General features: G+C 38.2%; 1 long non-coding RNA gene across 9 annotated transcripts in view; it reads left to right on the top strand.

Annotated features, from left to right (window-relative positions):
* The window catches only part of LOC123793773 (uncharacterized), a 601,572-nt gene that overhangs the window by 399,762 nt on the left and 183,911 nt on the right, over positions 1-17,899 (top strand). For 6 of the 9 annotated variants that reach the window (XR_015723052.1, XR_015723053.1, XR_015723051.1 and 3 more), the window contains 2 exons: positions 2,462-2,592; positions 4,776-4,874. The exons of 1 other annotated variant lie outside the window; for it this stretch is intronic. This is a non-coding gene — a long non-coding RNA (uncharacterized LOC123793773). The remainder of the gene's footprint in view (positions 1-2,461; positions 2,593-4,775; positions 4,875-17,899) is intronic. 2 more of the 9 variants (XR_015723048.1, XR_015723049.1) reach the window with 1 other exon arrangement.

Here is a 17,899-nt window from a genome sequence, read left to right as displayed (position 1 = left end):
TCAAAGTTTGTCAAAGACTCAGACATTTTTGATATTATTTTTGATGGTTTTCTTGAGTCCAGTGAATGAACTTATAGCTCTATGAAGATAATAGGTTTCTGGCTAATAGAGCAATAATTGATTAGCCAAATAGTGGATTTCAGCAGCTGCTTTCATGACTTCATGACCAGAATAACAGTAATAGAGCTATTCAACCATTCACGGTTTCAAAACTGACGCTTCTGGGATCATCAGGTACCTCAGGGAAGTATAGAAAAGATTACGTGAGCAGAATTACTATTTTCAAAAGATAGTTGGAGTAAGAGTAGTGGAAGAAGGGTGCTAAGTGGCATAACAGGGGCAGGGAGAGGGAGAGAATCTCAAGCAGACTCTGTGCTGAATGTGGAGCCCAATGTGGGGCTTGATCTCATGACCCTGAGATCACAACCTGAGCCAAAACCAAGACTTGGACACTTAAGCAACTTTGCCACCCAGGTGCCCCAGAACATCATGCTTCTAAATAGGTTCTGTTATTAAAAATCTTTTAGTACAATTTACATCTGCTTGTATCTTCAGTTTCTTTTTTGCCCTAATGATATGCATCCCAGTTAACTTAATACTCTACGCACATGACCCTGATCTTTTCCTTATGGGTGATTCCAGTATGATTTCTGTCACCAAAACCCTTATGGCAATGTAGGAGAATAAAGATTTACACAATGGTAACAACCGATAAAAAGTGATACAGGTGATGAGAATGCAGTTGAACAAGGTAGAAAAAGATTTAGAGAGAGAATGACATGATTTGGAGACAAATTGAATGTTGAGGATAAAGGAGTCCAAAGTGGCTTTGAACTTTCTCGTTTGCTTTATTTAGAAGAAGATGTTTGCCTCTAATGGAATTATACTGCTCAGGAAATGAGATGTGAGTTTTGAAGTGCAGATGGCAAGTCTGACTTCGGGCATGCTAGGATTTTAATTAATATTTGCTCAAGGAGTAATTTTGGAATGTCTAAGTAGTTGCAAAAGTATGTACCAAGTTCAGGAGAAAGGACAAGGTAAAGGATAACTACCCAGGTGATTGGTCTTTATATAGAATCCACGCTAATCACTAGCACCGGGATTGGGATTAATAGAAAATATCTCATGATGGATCAGATAATAATTCTTAATGTATGCAAAAATACAGGTGTGATCCTTCAGTTTGTACCTCAATAATTTGCTACCACTTTGCTTTGGAGAACAAAAAAATAAGCACTGTGGTGCATGGGAAGTGAGTGGTGAGAGATCTATAAAGCGGAAGAAAATGTAAGTAGGTGGAAACTAATGACCATTGGTTGTAATGATTAAACATTGCCAGTAGCAAGTGGAAAAAATTACCTGAAGAGTGGAAAGTCAGGAGAAAAAGACAACAGCGGAAACACTTAAGTGACTCAACCTAAATGCATGGGTTTAGAAAGCATTACTGTAGTTAACGCATCGGTATTCAGAATTATTTTCAGAAGCGTTCTAAGCAATATTGCTATTCCGTGTTCATTTTCTCTACTCTTGTGTTGTGGGTAGGGAACTGCGTCCACTAAAAGGATATGTGGAAGTCCTAACTCCCACTGCTTCTGAATGTGATCTTGGAATTAGGGTCTTTGTAGAAATAATCAAGTGAGGTGATCAGGATGGGTAAAAGGGGAGGAAAATTCCCTGTGAAAACAGAGACACACAAGGAAAAAGACGGTATAATGTTAGAGGTAGAGATTGGAGAGAGGTAGCTGCATGCCAAGGGACATCAAGAGTTGATGAGCACCATAGAAGCTATAAGAGGCAAGGATTCTACCTAGAGTCTGAGAGAAAGATGGCTCTGCTGACACTTTGATTTCCAACTTCCAGCCTCCACAACTGTGAGAGAATAAATTTCTGTTGTTTTAAGCTACCCAGCTTGTGGTACTTTGTTAGGGTAGCGTTAGGAAACGAATACCTCTTTTTTCTCTTTCTTATAGCATCTCTTGATTTCATCAGCAAATATCCATTGAACATCTATTGTACACAGGTCATTCTGTCCCTCCATATCGCAGCTTTCTCAGTTGCCCTCTTAAGACAACATTTGGCATTTGGAAGATTAATAATTAAGCAGAGACAGCAGAGTGCAGGCTACTTTGCTTGATCTTTTTTCCTCAGTTCTATTGAAGACGTTCCCACTAGTGTCATCTTTGACAAAGAATGATACATATGGATGAATATTTTCCAGCATTTATGGGTTCTTGGCTCCAAAGGTGTGCTAAAAGTGTCAGGTTGCTACAAAACCCTTAGATAAATGATACGCCTGATGCTAGGCCTGGAAGCCTCGTTTATACAAAAAGTGGTAAGTCCAACACCGCAAGTTATCACTAACTTGAGATTAGAGGCAGGTGGTATTAAAGACTTCTCAGGGGTATGATAAAATCTGAGAAGATCTCAAATTCTTTTTTTTTTTTTTTTTTAATTCTTATAGGTGCATCGTACCTGTGCTAGAAAGAGTAACGTACCACTGCTAGACAGTGAGTATGCCAGCCGGGTGAATAAGCAAGACTATAAAAATGCTGTGCAGTTGGTGATTGAGTGCAAAGATATACACCACTTAAGGTTTGTTAGTTTTTTGCATTAGTGTGTCAAAAGTGCTAGCCACAAATTTCTCTAGTAACTTAATTCTTATCCGGAATTTGTTGGCTATGAGCATTCCCTATCTTCGGGCTGGAAAAAAAAAGGCTAGAATGTGGAAAATACTATGTTATTCCCCCTAAAATCTAAAAGTGACAGAAATCAGTGTCCATAAGTGACTTTATACAGAATCAATCAGGAAATTTAGGAATGGATTAAATGTTGCGTGTTTTGGTTAGGCTTTTCTGTGAGTGCCATAAAGTACTCTTACTTTTTTATTTATAACAACAGTAGGCCAATGATTTTGGCTTGTCAGAAGGTCTGAGAGCCTAGGGACTACAGAGATCATTTCCCAGGCATCAGCAATCCAAATGGTGTAAGACATGTGTTTGTAAATGACTTTGTTGAAAGCCTCCTTGTTATCTACTCAACCTGATAGTTGGACAGTTCAATAATATGCTGGGTCTATTCCCTCCAACAGCATTTTGATGAATCAAGTCTACCTAGCACAATTTACCAAACACACGTCTTCTCAGACCTAAAATTACAAAGATATGCACCAGGACTTCATTACACTGAAGGAAACAGGGACTGTGGAAGCATTTTTCCCATTTCTGATTTCTGAGTCTGTTGTATTTCAAATGTTGCTGCAATATTTTGGCATAACAAACCAGATGGTATTAAATATGTCTTCTAAGAGAAGGTAGAAGATGTCAGTCTTGAATGTGAATGAAAAAATTCTGAGTTCATCTTCAAAAAAGTCAAGTCATGGTCAATTTAGTCTACTTAAAAACTGATTTGATTTCTGAACAGAAACTCTTAAAAATAGTTCTAGTTAGAACATAATGAAGCCTAAAATCTAGAAACAACAAATTATAAATCGTAGCAAACAAATCAGGTCTGTACTGTGTTAGGTACTTACAGATAAATATGTTTCAAAGATTTGGCTGGACTAGCTTCCATATGGGGACCCTAAGTTAGCCTAGACTATACAGCATTAGGGCATGAACATTGGCCAGAGTGATGTAGTAATGGGATAACTAATATAACGTTTTTTTTTCTACACAGAAAGTAAAATGTTAAGTAACAGGCACACGAAGAAAACTTTTGGATGGCTAAAGCCAGTGTTGGCTATTCAGGCAATTCTTTCTCTGGTATATCTTGATTCTGGTATTGACCATGACCTTGGAGGGAAGCATCTGATTTAAGTGGTGTGGGTAGAAAAGCCCTAATGAGGGCGGGGGCTGGAAAAGATGTTAGGGGTGGGGGGTAAGTATCAGCCAAGGTCATGTGTCAGCAAATACTCAGTAGTAAAGTTTCCAGGGTCGGTAAAGTTTCAGGTGATCCAAGGGTCATGGCTAACTACCTGGTCTCCAACGTGCTAAGAATCGCCAGAAGTCATTAACGTAACTGGATCTTGAAATGACATGTCTAATACCTTGACTGGAGATGTGACAACTTATAAGTATAGAGGACATTTGGTAGTATGAGGCAGTACAGATTAGCAGAATGGAGGCATTGTGTCCAAGGCAGACATCATTAATCAGTCATGAAAATTTTTCTTAGAGAGCCTGGCATGCCTTCATAGGCCTCTGCTACCAACTTACTAGAGTTGGCACACATGATGAACTGATTTTCCATGCTGTCTTAAGTTGTTTGTAGGCTATATACGTGCATGGGGGAAGGGATGGAGAAATTCACAAAGGAGATCATTCTTTGGTGCAGGGCAATTCAATTCTTAATGCACCAAATTGGTGTAAGACTGACATCATTTATGATTGATGCTTTGTGAACAATGAGTTGAGCTTTGTATCAGTCAGAATCCTGTCAAGAAAGAGATGGCAGATTGAACGTGTTGACTGAATAGAGAGTAAGGGGACAAAAATGTGGTTAGGTTAAAAAAACAACAACAACTAAGTAACAAGGAATGGTAACATATCTAGCAACTAGGAACAGGATGCCTTCTTGAGGCCTAATGGGGCAAGAAGAGGAATGGAGTTACTAGACTGTGGTAAGAGCCATTGTCCTGGGAAAGGGACCACCTGAAATAAGCTGTAAGCAAAGGAACCAAGCCACTACTAAAATCATAGCTTGGCAATGAGGGTGTGAAGGATAGAAATACCGACATTTTCTTTCCCCCTGGTTTCTCCTCTCCTGATGTCTTGAAGGCAAGAGAGCCTAGGAATGCGCTCCACAGAATCAGCAACCCTGAGCAGAAAGCACCTTAAGGATGGACAGAAACTGGAGCTGGATGGGACAAATAGAGAGTAAGTAGCACAAACTCCATTTCAGGTGTCTTGGATTATCAAGCTACTCATAGCTACCTTTGGATTTTAGCAAATTCAAATTAGGATTGAATGAAAAGTAGATTAAAGCTCAGCACTCAAGTGTAGCATTTGGGGTTCTTTGCAATTGACTCCCTACATGTCTTTCTAATTCTATTTGCTGCTATTATCCATGTAAATCTTACTCTGATCAAGTGAGTCCAGCTCCAACCATCCCCAGGGCTTGTTCTGTTCATTCCTACCTTCATGTCTTTGTGGCCCTTCTTACTGTCTGAAACATTCTCCCTCATTCTCTCTCGCTAAATTCAAGTTACTTTTGAGGCCACTTAGTTGAGGTTTTAAATCCTTTTTCCTTCCACAGTGGTCTCTGCTTCCTTTGAAATTCTGTGGCATTTAATGTCTGTATCATTCATCTAGAGTACATCTCCTACTGTCTCTTGGTTGTTCTCTTTAATATCGATTCCATTTTTCCATTTGGATTATCACTGGCAAATAAGTTTCATTTTGCATGCTAGTTTCAGTCACTGAGAAGTTTCATTTTGCATGCTAGTTTCAGTCACTGAGGATTCTGAGGTCAACTTGGAGATCAGAAGGTTTTGTATTCAAATTGACTAGCAATGTGGAGACTGGCCCATGAGAAGAGAATAATGGCACATGTGCCACAAATATGCCATTCTTGAATTAGAGTATAAGTACTTAGGTGGGTGAGAATGTGATTTATTCATCTTTGCTCCTTCTGTAGCTAACACAGTGCCCTGAATAAAGCCGATGCATAATAAATGTGTGTTGATTGATTTGGGGGGGGGGGTTATCTAACAACTTATGCAAATGAAGGAGCTAGTGTCAGTGAAAAATGTTGACCACTTAACAGGAATTTTTATTCCTTTGGCTTCTTTCTTTGAGAACATTCTTTGACATTACAGGGCAAAATCAGAGTTGGAGAATGTGCAGCTAAAGGTTGAATCTGCTTTCAAAATATCATCTTTGTAGTAGTAAAATAGAGCATTGATACTGAGGTCAGAAGAGCAAAGTAAAATAAAATGATGGCTGAGGAGTACTAAGAGAGATGGCTGTGAGTGGCTCATTATCATAGACTGCTTCTAAAAGCTGGCTCATTGACTTAATGATCATGCCATATACTGAGCTGCTGAATGTTCACTGCAGTTAAAAAGAGATTTGTCCTCATCAAAGAAGTGGGGAAATGCAATTCCAGCATACACTTCGTAAGCCAAATTTGGAGTTGTAAAACTCAAAGTGATTTATTATTTATGTCCTCACGCTTTTGTCCTGGTCTTTCCTTAAAATATAAGCCCCATGCATTCTTTTTAGATCTCTCTTTTTGTCTGTATTCAATCTTATCTCCCTCTTGCATGAATTACTCATTAGAATTTAGCTTCTTCCAGAACCCTGGTAACACTTTTTGGTTACTAGAATGTTATTAAGAGTGATATTTTGTAGTCAGCAATAATTACTCTCTATGAGTATTTTATTAATAGGTCCCGCCTGAATCAGGAGATTTTGTGGTTGTTGTTGCTGTTGTTGTTATTGCTGTTGATGTTAGAGTGGGGAGGTGAGGACCTAAGGGATTTGCATATTTAGTTCTTGACCAAGTAAATGACATAAAATGGTGTTTTAATGGATTCAAAGGAGAATGTAATCTCAGTCTATTTCTTGGAGAGCAGGTGTCCAGGGCCAAAGCACATTGCTAAAGGATTAAGAATGTTGCTTATGTTCCACTGACATTTGCTGTGTTTTTAATGCATTCCCAAAATGATTTCTTCTTAAGTAAAAAATGCTGAGAAGAATTCAGAAGGCTTGAATATCAAAGTGCCTGAGGGAAAGTTCAAAACACCTCCACAATTTCTCCTGTGTGTGTGTGTGTGTGTGTGTGGTATGTGTGTGGACCTGTGCATTCCAGGTTAGCTTTTGCTATTAATGACTAACATGGGGCTGGGCTATTTGCCACAATCAAAATTGAAAACTTAGAACTCTTGACATTTCTCATCAATTTGATCTTTCCAATTTCCTTAAGCTAATGAGGGTGGTGGTTTTATTTGACACTAAAATATTTGGGAAATGCCTTAATCTAACAATGTGACAAGATAAATTGAGTTTAAGATAGGAAATGAATGTGGTCCTTTAATGGAAGCAAATGTATTTCTAAGACAACTAAACACAGTCCATCTTTTCCCCTACGTATTTGTGTATGAATGCTCTATAATAATTAATGTTTAAGAGCATAAAATAAGTTTAAAAAATGAGCTCTTAACCCTTGAGGAATTTTGTTCCTGTGAAATATTTTCTTATGCTACTCACTTCTTAATTTGAATGTGAAACTGAGTGAGAAATTTCAGTTCTCTAAACCAAGGTGTTTGCTAGCCTCACTAGGGTGAACTGAACATAAAAACCATAAGCTATGCCATTTACAACTTTGTGAATATCTGTGCAGTGCACCTACTATATACCCATATGTTACTGTCATCTGATTATCATTTGGTGGGCAAGACCTGATATTTGTCCTTGGGAATGAACTTGTGGTATAACCTTTGCTACGTCTGTAGACCTAGATCTTGAGTATTCTTGCTTAGCTAAGACAACAATTCAAGATATTTTCTTTTGGGAGAAAAAGATGTAGATTGGTTTCCTTAGTAGCTCGGGACAAGAACATCTTCTCAAAGAGTGAGCTACTAATCCTAAATAATGACTCCTAGACTATTCCTTACTTTGGTCAGAAATCTAATACTCCAAATCATATTTAGCCTTTTTGAACATGTACAGTTAAAATGATGTTTGATAGCAGTTGAATGACTTTGAAAATAAAATAAATTGCTTGTAGCAGCTTTTTTAGTTTTATTTTTTTCTACATGGAAGGCATTGTACATTTAAAATTAAATAGTGTTATCATTGTTTTATAAACATTCATTCATATAGTTTTCAAGTATTTATTCAGAGCCTACCTCACACAAGTTATTATGAGGCATTATAGAAATATAAGTTATATTACTTCATTTATAAATCTTATTAACTGATAGAAAAATAAAGATATTATGTAAATTATATACATACATATTCATACATGAGGCCGAAAGTAATAAGACAATATACTATGGTTATAAAAAGGAAGAATTAATCATGTATAGCCTTGACAGATAATTTATTAAAATATTACCATGTGTTACTATTTGTCCTTCAGTTCCCTGAGATAACCAGATCTTTTAGTGACTATTTGCCTTCGTGAATACCTAGTGTAGGGCTGGCTGTTGGGTACTTGCCTTTTGGCTTGTTGTGTCCTAAAGCATGAGCTCATTGAAGAGATGATGTTAAGTGTGTGTCAATGATTGAAAAGGATGGGTAACTTCTTTGTAATAAAAATAAGCATTTGGATGTTGGAGTAGAAGACAATCTACAAAGCTGGGCCATATGTGATATGTGTCCCTCCAGGGAATGGTAGGCTTTCAGAAGGGATATCTGTGTGTGTGATTTACTTAAGAAGACAGGAGCCCAGCTACTGAACTTCTGACTTTGGTAAAGATTACTGGATTCTATACAGACACAAAGGCAGAACCATCTGATCCATGGAAACTGTGTGGAGTGAACAATGGGCATTGCACAGTAAGCCTGTGTGAACCAATGGCATCAGTGGAGGGGTCTCCCCAGCCCCATTTCCTTGAAACGACCTAGGCTGGGGAGCTCCAGTAATATTTGAGAGAAATGGGGTCAGGATTGAATTTAAAGGAAATGAAATGATAGGATTGATTGGATTTAAAGAAAGAAAATGAAATGTGTTATTTCTTGTTCATGTGAGCTTGTGAACTAAATTTTATATCTGCTACATAGAGATTTACTAGGCTTTACTATCAATCCTTGTGCAGCCCAGATCTGCTCCATGAACTGATTGTAGTTCATTAGAATGGGACCAACATATTTTCATACCATTGCTGAAAACTTGATTGATATTCAGGGAAGAGTGTGGGCTCTCAGAAGTTACTGATTTGGGGTAAACCAGGGTATTACAATGAGAATGACTTTGAAAACCTTTGGAAAGTTATAAGCTCTTGACAAGGAGAAGGAAAAGAGGGAAAATACAACTTCTAATGCCTTGTTGATAGGATCTGTGTCTCTTTTATTCACAAAATAATAATTTGAAAAGGAGGATCATAAAAGATGGACTTTAAATTCCTTGTGTTGACTTTGATTTTCTAAGGAGGGAAATGGTCCCTGGCAGCCCCAGTTGCAGAATCCCATAGTAGAGAAACACTTAACACAGCACCACACCTACACATGGCACCCGAGACGTCGACTAATGCAATGGGACAGATGGTAGGGAAGGCTGTTTTACTGAAGAAGGCAATTATGAGCTTCCAGAGGTAGAATTTCTAGACACGGAAATGTCACTAAGAAGAAACCTTTGAATCCTGGATCATACCTTAGAGGTACTGCAGCAATGACAGGTGAAACTGAGGTCCAAATGGGCAATACTGGAGGGATACCTGAGTCCATGCCCAGATAGAGAGACCCTCATACCCTCAAAGGAAATCATTCTTCAGAGCCTGTGTTTGAATATTTGTATATTTTAAAACAGGCTTTCAATTCATGTGAAAATGTAAATGTTCTAACTATCCGTTAAGGTAAGATTACAGACTTTGCACCTCAGTGAACTCTGTTCACACCCCCTCTCAGGTCTGAACCTCAGTCTTGGGTCGGGGGGCCCTCTTCGAAGTGATTCCTTTTCTCAGTACTGTCTCTCAGCCCTAGAGGTAGTAGCTGCCCCTCACGTTTGTTCCTTTGTCTCTTTTACCCCACTTAGTAGTTAATTGCCCTTCAGTAGTCAATAATTTTTATATTAATTTTTCCCTAAGTGGTTCCTGTCTCCTAATTGAAGCCTGACTGATACATTTAGTAAAGTTAGAATTTTGTCATGAAAAAATATTAAAGACTTGGTTAGAGAGAGGTCCACCTCCAGAAACGTCAGATGAGGGTATGTGTATCTAGTCTCTTTAAAGTAGCATTGGACAGGTACAAAATTGAAGGGCATTCCCACTCCAAATTAAACATTACTGGATATTAACGTCTCTCTGAACTTCATCTATAACAGCTGCTAAAGGAGATCCTGGAGGTACCAGTTCATCCTGATGGTTTGGAGGAGCCTGACACAAACTGGTTGATTCTTACCCATGCCCTACCAGTTGAGACTGATAAAAACTTACTGAAATATTAAGTATTAAATGCCTCAACAGCCACTTTTTTTTTTTTTTTTAAATCAGGTCTGAATCCTTGTCATTGTCTTCAGGGAGCCACATAGATAGGAGAAGGGACCAGGGAACATTGTCAAAATTGCATACCTTCTAGTCAGCTGCTAATATGGTGCCCCAAGGTTGAGAGGATGAGATGAAAGTGGACATAAGACTCCAAAAGAAAATTTAGAAGATGGTTCCTTAGTCTTAAAAGGTCTTAACAGTTTTAAAAGAATATTTCCAAGATAGCTAGCTTCCAAAAGTTTAGGAAAGTCCAAAAAAACCCTCTTTTTGTTTTGCTTATAGGGAAGATGGATATTTCATGGTAGACCATGACTAAGGAGTTATTGCTAGTAACACGGGAGTTATGCTTGGAGTGTCTTGGGAGACCAGAAAGGGACCAAGCCTAGAACCAAACACCAAGAACTAGAAGAATAGAAAGGGGGAAGAAAGAGGATGAAACACTCACCAGTCTGCCCATGGAACCCCAGGTGGGGAAGGGCTGAGTGCTTACATAGCAGATACCCTCCCACTTTGTCTTAGAATGTAGATGCCTAAAAGCTAGGCCTAGAGCTTGGGGAATGACTGACATGGTGACCTAAGTCCTAGCTTACTCAGGACATTCTCAGTTTATGCCTGTTGCCCAGCATAATTATTTATAACCCTAACTTTCACTCTTCAAAGTGTCTGAGTTTGAATAAGTTAATATGGGCATCCTACCAAGTGAAGACCCAAAGAAAGTCAAAGCTGTGGCTGGAGTCTGGGTAGAAGGGCATCCCTCATAATTTTCCAGAACTGAGTCTTCATGCAGTTGCTTTTGGCTAATCACATGGTGATATAAGACCCACAGGGTAAGAGCCTTTTCTAGACGTGGCGAATATTCTGTGGTCAGAGTCAGTAAAGCAGGAGACTCTTCAAGGAGGGATAAGAAAATTGTCCATTTCACAGACTCACTAACTTTTTCTTATTCCTCAGACCTTTCAGTGTCTAAGTTAGGGGGCCCAAAGCGGGTGATTATGAAACACGTGTCTTCCCAGCTTTGCTTTCTTAAAGCCCTAATATATTGAGATCATGCCAAGGACCTTTGGGGACAGTGCAAATGGGGGTGGGGAGTAGTAGGGGGGTGATTTGTGTGTTGCTTATCACAACTGTATTAAAAATTTCAAGTAATTTATTTTCTTAATATGTGACCTTGGCTAGATTCTAAGTCCCATTGGCTCACACACTGTGTCCTGGTCATCACTGAATCCTTAGTATCTAGTACAGGGCCTAGCTCAGTGTAGGTGTTCAATAACTGTGTCTGAATGAATGAATGAATGAATGAATGAATGAATGAATGAATGAATGAATGAGTTAGGCTGAAACATGAGGTATGCCATAGGAAGTTCTGGAGATAAGATTCCAGAGAGGCTGCAATAAAATTTTGGAATGTTCTGAATATAAGCAAGGGGGAGTTTGGCCTTTTTCTAGGCTCTGAAGGACTTCTGAAAGTTTTCAGAGCACAGAGTTAAGCAGTTTTCAGAGCACAGGTTAAACAGTGGGTAGGAGGGTTGCTCTTGGTAAACAATTTCAAATTTTGCACGAAGTACCCAGGGGATATTGATAGCCATATGTGTATAAGGAGGAAGGCACTGGCTTTTATAGAGTCACACTTCTTTACCTCAGGCAACAAGGAAAAAAAAAAAAGAAAGAAGAGAAAAGGAAAAAAAAATGCCTAAGCAGAGTTTCTGTGAAAGAACCTTTTATTTTTTTTCTGAAGTTAGCTCAGTCTAAAGCTGACAAATTTCAGCAAAATAGAAATGACTTAGCAGGTAATTTCCTACAGCAGTGGCTCGGCTTTTAGTGCGGCATATGGAATTGGGGGTCACTCTGGTCTTTTCCAGCAGGTAGCGATGTAGCACCCTCAATGCCTCCACAGTCTAGTCTCAGTTCTTTTGACCTTCTCTGCTGGTGGCTTTCAGGATGCTAATATCTTCATTAACAAGATCCTGACAGTGCTCACCATGTGTGAACTACTAGGACCTAATTATTGAGGGTACGCCAACCAGTGACTTTTGTGGCAGTACTTGGTTCAATAGCCTCAGATCAAAGCAGGGGAGAGCCCTGCTTTTTTCTATTTCTGATGAAAGTCCAACTCTCAGTGTCGTATCTTTTCATTCCTATTGGTATGAAGGACCTCAAAGAAATTGACAGAGAAGCATGGAGAGCAAGGGAAGGGAATTAGGCCCATTGTCCACAGCCAAGCATGCCTTGGTCTCACTCACATCTTTTGGAAACTGTCTCCAGACCTTTAAAGTTTGCACAGAATAAAAAAAGAAGGAGTCGTAGTAATAAAAATATGAAAACTAATAATACTGTTCCTGAGTGCATATTCTGCAGCGGCAGATACTTCAAATATCTTTTATAGATTTCTCATTGATCTTCAATAATTACATGAGGTGGGTGCTGTTATTAGCATATAATTACATGAGGCGGGGGCTTTTTCCGTTTCACATAGGTTGAAGCTAGAGCTCAGAGAAGTTATTGGGCCTTGCCTGCAGCCGACCCGGGGCCTCTTTAGCTCCTAACTTTGTGGGTGGGACAGGGAGGAGAAAGGATGGAGTGTATGGCCCTTGAACCCTTGTTATCTGTAAGGAAGATCAGGGACATGATTAAGAGAACGACTTCTGAGGTCACCAAAAACAACTTAAACTCTGAAAAGGAAAACTTAGCAAGAGTTACAAATCTACTGTCTAATATTCCTGAGCCTGAGACATTCTGTGGTCTGCAGAGGACTGTCGTGGTCGAGTGAGTGGAGAAGGGGGCACACCGTGTCTGCTTCCCGCTCGGCATGCATCGAGATCAGCGAGAAGAAGAGAAACACAGGAGAAAAGAGATGTGTCTGGCTGGGGTGGAAGGGGCAGGCATTGGGGCGGCAATGTTACTAAATAGCGGACTTGGGTCTTGAATGTGAGGCTAAGGAATTTGGGATATACAGAGGAGATAACCCGAGTGACCAAGATCATTTAAGCCGGGAAGTAAGTGATGAAAGAACAGTGCTCGGGAGAATAATTGGCAGTGCAGGCTGAAGTGCGCTGAGGGACTTCAGGAAAAAGAAGAGGTAGCTGTTGTAGCCATCCCTGAGCCGAGAAGAGAAAGAATGGACTAAGATGCTGACAGAGGAAATGAAAAGGAAGGGAGGGTTAGAATAGATGTTATGAATCATTTCCTTATAATATTCTGCCAATATTATATAATTACTACCTTAAATTAATGCTAGGGAACTAGCTAACTTATGGCTAGAAATAGCACCTTTGATTTGCTAAGTAAATTTTTCAAATGGTTACTTTCTCTAACAAGAAATCAGTATTTAATTTTTATAAGCTGCAGTGTGCTAAAAAGTTTCTAGGCGCTCTACAAATCATACAATTCAACATGATTGCTACTTGTATGGATTGCAAATGAGCCAAGATTTTTGTCCTGTGTTTTGTATTCTCTACTCTCAATCAATAAACCTTTTAGAGAGATAAATTTATCTGGAGGACTCATGTCTTCCATTCCATAGAGACTTATTATGATGAAAAAAAAAAAAGAATCAAGGTCTAAATGATCATTTGAAAATAAAATTGCATATCCTGCTTAAATGATTTATTGAGAATTATGCTGCTGTTACTTGAAGCTGGTACAAGTAACTGTCACCATTTGCATTGTTTCTTGTGCAAAACCTATGGTTCAAATTCTGGTTTAAATAGCAGCCTAGAGAAACATGTTTAATTTATTAAATGTAAACAAAGGCCAAATTATAGGGAAGCTGAAAGGAAAATAATAAGCTCAACTAGAACACATGCAGACCCCAGAGTGGATGAAGCTGTCTGTTTCCGCAAATCTGGTCAGCGATGTCTCAGGAAGGGGCAGTGGCTGAATCACCTCAGATTCAGTTTTTCTGCTTACTCTTGAAGCAGTGCGAGCACCCCTTCCCACTGCACACTGCACCCTGAAGTCCCTCTGAACTTTCGCAAACCTTATTTTTTTTAAATAAGTGTTCATTTACTCAATGAGAATTTTTGAGGCCTCTGCTATTTGTAGAGCTCTGTTACGTGTAGGCAATGGATGGATATAGGACAAATAGAAGAACCCATTCCTATGTATAGAAAACTCCAAGAAAGCAGGTGTAAAAAAAAAAAAAAAAAGCATTTAAAGAGTGAATTAAAGGGGCACCTGGGTTGCTCAGTCGGTTAAGTGTCTGCCTTTGGCTCAGGTCATGATCCCAGGGTCCTGGGATGGAGCCTCATGTCTCGAGCTCCATGCTCCACAGGGAGCCTGCTTCTCCCTCTCCCTCTCCCGGCAGCTCCCCCTGCTTTTGCGAGTGCTCTCTCTCTCTCTGTCTCTGTGCCAAATAAATAAATAAAATCTTTAAAAAAAGAGTGAGTTAAAGATAACATGGACCATGACACAATAGTAAGGAAGGATAAAAGGATTCAAAGGGTTAGACAGCATGATGAGGAGTCTGGGATCCAGATCCTCCCCAGTCTGAGTTGTGACCTGAGATAAGCTGCTTACACTAGCTGGGCCTTCAAATCATCATCTAAAATACTACATAATCTTGAAACTCCTATCCAACCCCATATGTATGTAAAATTATCAATTTGGGTTAAGATTCAACATAGAAATTATTTTATTAACATAATTTTTTTCTGAAGTCGGTAAAAATTCAGGAGTTAGCATTATTTAAAGAACCCTCAAAGATTTTCCATTGTTCATCCAAACAACCAAGTTTAGTATTTTTTTTTTTTGCTTTTTCCTGTTACAGCAGAGCCTGCAAATGAGTATGTGTTATCTATACACACTATAAACCCCATAAGGCAATATTATAATTTTGTTTTAAATAGTCATGTGTATTTTAAGTAAATTAAAACAAAAATACTCTATTATCTGTACCCATCTATTTATAGTTTACAAAGTTCTTATTCATGTCTAGAGATTCAAGCTTCCTTTTATATTATTTGTCTTCAGCTTGGTGAATTTCCATTAGCATTTTCCGTAGTGTATTTTTGGTGGCAATGAATTCCTGTTTTCATTCACCTAAAAATGTGTTTATTTTGCCTTCATACACATGATGTTTTTGTTGGATCTAGAGTTTTGGGTTGACCATTCTTTTTCATTTATCAGTCATCTCGAATAATTGATATTTATAGGACTCTAAATGAAAACCAACAACTGCAGAATACATATTATTTTCAAGCTCAGATGGTAACAGTCATCAAAATAAACCAAATGCTGGTGTGTAAAATAAGTGAATAGAAGATCAAACTAATACAGATTATGTTCTCAGCTCATAAAAAGCAAAAACAATAAGCTATCTGCAAAACCATGAATGTATTTGAAAATTAAACAACACAGCTCTAAATTCATGGATCAGAGAAGGAAGCAAAGAAAATTAGAAAACATTTCAAATTAAATGCTAACAAAACTATAACCTTTTAAAATTTGAAGAATGCTGAGAAAACAGTGGTTAGAGGGAAATTTAAAATGAGCAAAAGACCTGAACAGACATCTCACAAAAGAAGATATACATACATATGACAAATAAGCATATGAAAAGATGCTCAATGTTATATGTCATTAAGGAATTACAAATTAAAATAACAATGGGCTACCACCTCACACCCATTAAAATGACTAAAATTCAAAACACTGCCAATACCAAATGCTGGTAAGGACGCGGAACTACATGAACTCTTACTCATTGCTGGTGGGAAGCAAATGGTGTAGCCTCTTGAAAGATAGTTTGGTAGTTTCTTATAATACGAAACGTACTCTTACAAGATGATGCAGCAGTTGTGTTTCTTGGTATTTACCCAAGTGAGTTGAAAACTTAAGTCCACACAAAAACCTGCACATGGATGTTTACAGCAAGTTTATTAACAATTACCCCAAATTGGAAGCAACCGAGATGTTCTTCTGTAGGTGAATAAACCATGGTACCTCAATGCAATGGAATGTTATTAAGCAATACAAACAAATGACCTATTAAGCCATGAAAAGATGTGAAGGAAGCTTCAGTGAATATTGCTAAGTAAAAGAAGCCAGGTTTAAAAGGTTACACACTGTATGACATCCTGGGAAAGGCAAAAACTGTGGAGATAATAAAAAGGTTGCTGGCAGTTTGGGGAGTTTGGAGGGGGGATGAATAGGTAGAGCACAGGAGAACTCTGGGCCATTGGAACTATTCTGTATGATACAGTAATGTTGGATACATGTTACTATACCTTTATCAAAACCCATAGACCATATAACACAGAGAATGAACCCAAATATAAGCTATCTACTTCAGTTAATAATAATGTATTTATATTGGCTCATCAAGTATAACAAATATGCCACATTAATGCAAGATGTTAATAATAGAGGAAACTAGGGGTGGGAGTATATGGGAATTCTGTGCTTTCCACTCAGTTTTCTGTAAACCTAAACTGCTCTAAAAATTCCTAAAACTGCTTTAAAAAATTAAGTCTATGAATAAAATAGAAATCAAAATATCCCTAATAAGAATTACCAAGACAAAGAAGAAAGAATATAAGTCACAGTATCAGTAATAAAAGAGAGGTTATCAATACAGATTCTACAAATATTAAAAGAATAATGAGCATCTGGGTGGCTCAGTTGATTTAGCGTCTGCCTTTGGCTCAGGTCATGATCTCAGGTCCTGGGGGGCTCCCTGCTCAGTGGGGAGTCTGCTTCTCCTTCTCCTTCTGCCTCTCCCCCCTGCTCGTGCTCTCTCTCTCTCAAATAAATAAAATCTTTAAAAAATGGTTAAGATGGTACATTTTATAAAAATAAATAAAAAGATAATGAAAATATTAGCACTGTGCTAACACATTTAACAACCAAGATGAAATGGAAAAATCCCTTGAACAGCACAAACTACCAAAGCTCACTCTTCTGAAGAAACAGATATCCAGAAAGAACCAATATCTAACAAAGAAATTCAATTTTTATTATAAACTTTTCGAGGAAGAAAATTCCAGGCCAAATGCCTTCATCGTTAAATTCAAAATTCTATTAAACAGACACTTAAAGAAGAAATAATATGTCCTCAAAAAATCTTGCAAAAAGTAACAGGGAACATTTATCAAATAATCTTGTGAGGTTAGCATTACTATAATACTGAAAATAGACATTGGTATTAAAAGAAAAATAAACTAACCCTTATGAACATATGCACAGAAATTCTTTTTTAAGATTTTCTTTATTTGAGAGAGAGACCATGTGTGCTCATGTGTGTGTGAGGGAAGAGATAGAGAGCATGGAGGGAGAGGGAGAAGCAGACTCCCCACTGAGTAGAGAGCCTATTGCGGGGCTTGATCCCAGGACCCTGAAATCATGACCTGAGCAGAAGGCAGATGCTTAACTGACTGAGCCACCCAGGCTCTCCATACGCAGAAATTCTTAATAAAATATTTAAAAATTGGAACCAGCTATATATAAAAAGGATAATACATCATGACCACATGGGGTTTATTGGTTTAACATTTGAAAATAAATAAGAAAACAAAAAGTGGGGAAATTCATATGATTATGTCAATAGATGAAGAACAGACTGTATATAAAATTCAACCTCTGTTCATGATTTTAAAATGAGATAACTCTAAACAAAACTGGAACACCAGGAAATGACTTCAGTCTTCAAAAAGGCATCTATGGAAAAACTTGCAGCTAGTATTATACTGATGGTTAAATAGTAAATGCTTTCCCCTTAAATGCAGTGAATATGTCTACTCTTACTACTTATTT

This window comes from Ursus americanus, chromosome 35 (assembly GCF_024610735.1).
Source record: "Ursus americanus isolate L20-20 chromosome 35, mUrsAme1.1.p, whole genome shotgun sequence".
NCBI classification, from domain to species: Eukaryota; Metazoa; Chordata; class Mammalia; order Carnivora; family Ursidae; genus Ursus; species Ursus americanus.
This window is presented reverse-complemented; position numbering and strand designations above follow the sequence as displayed.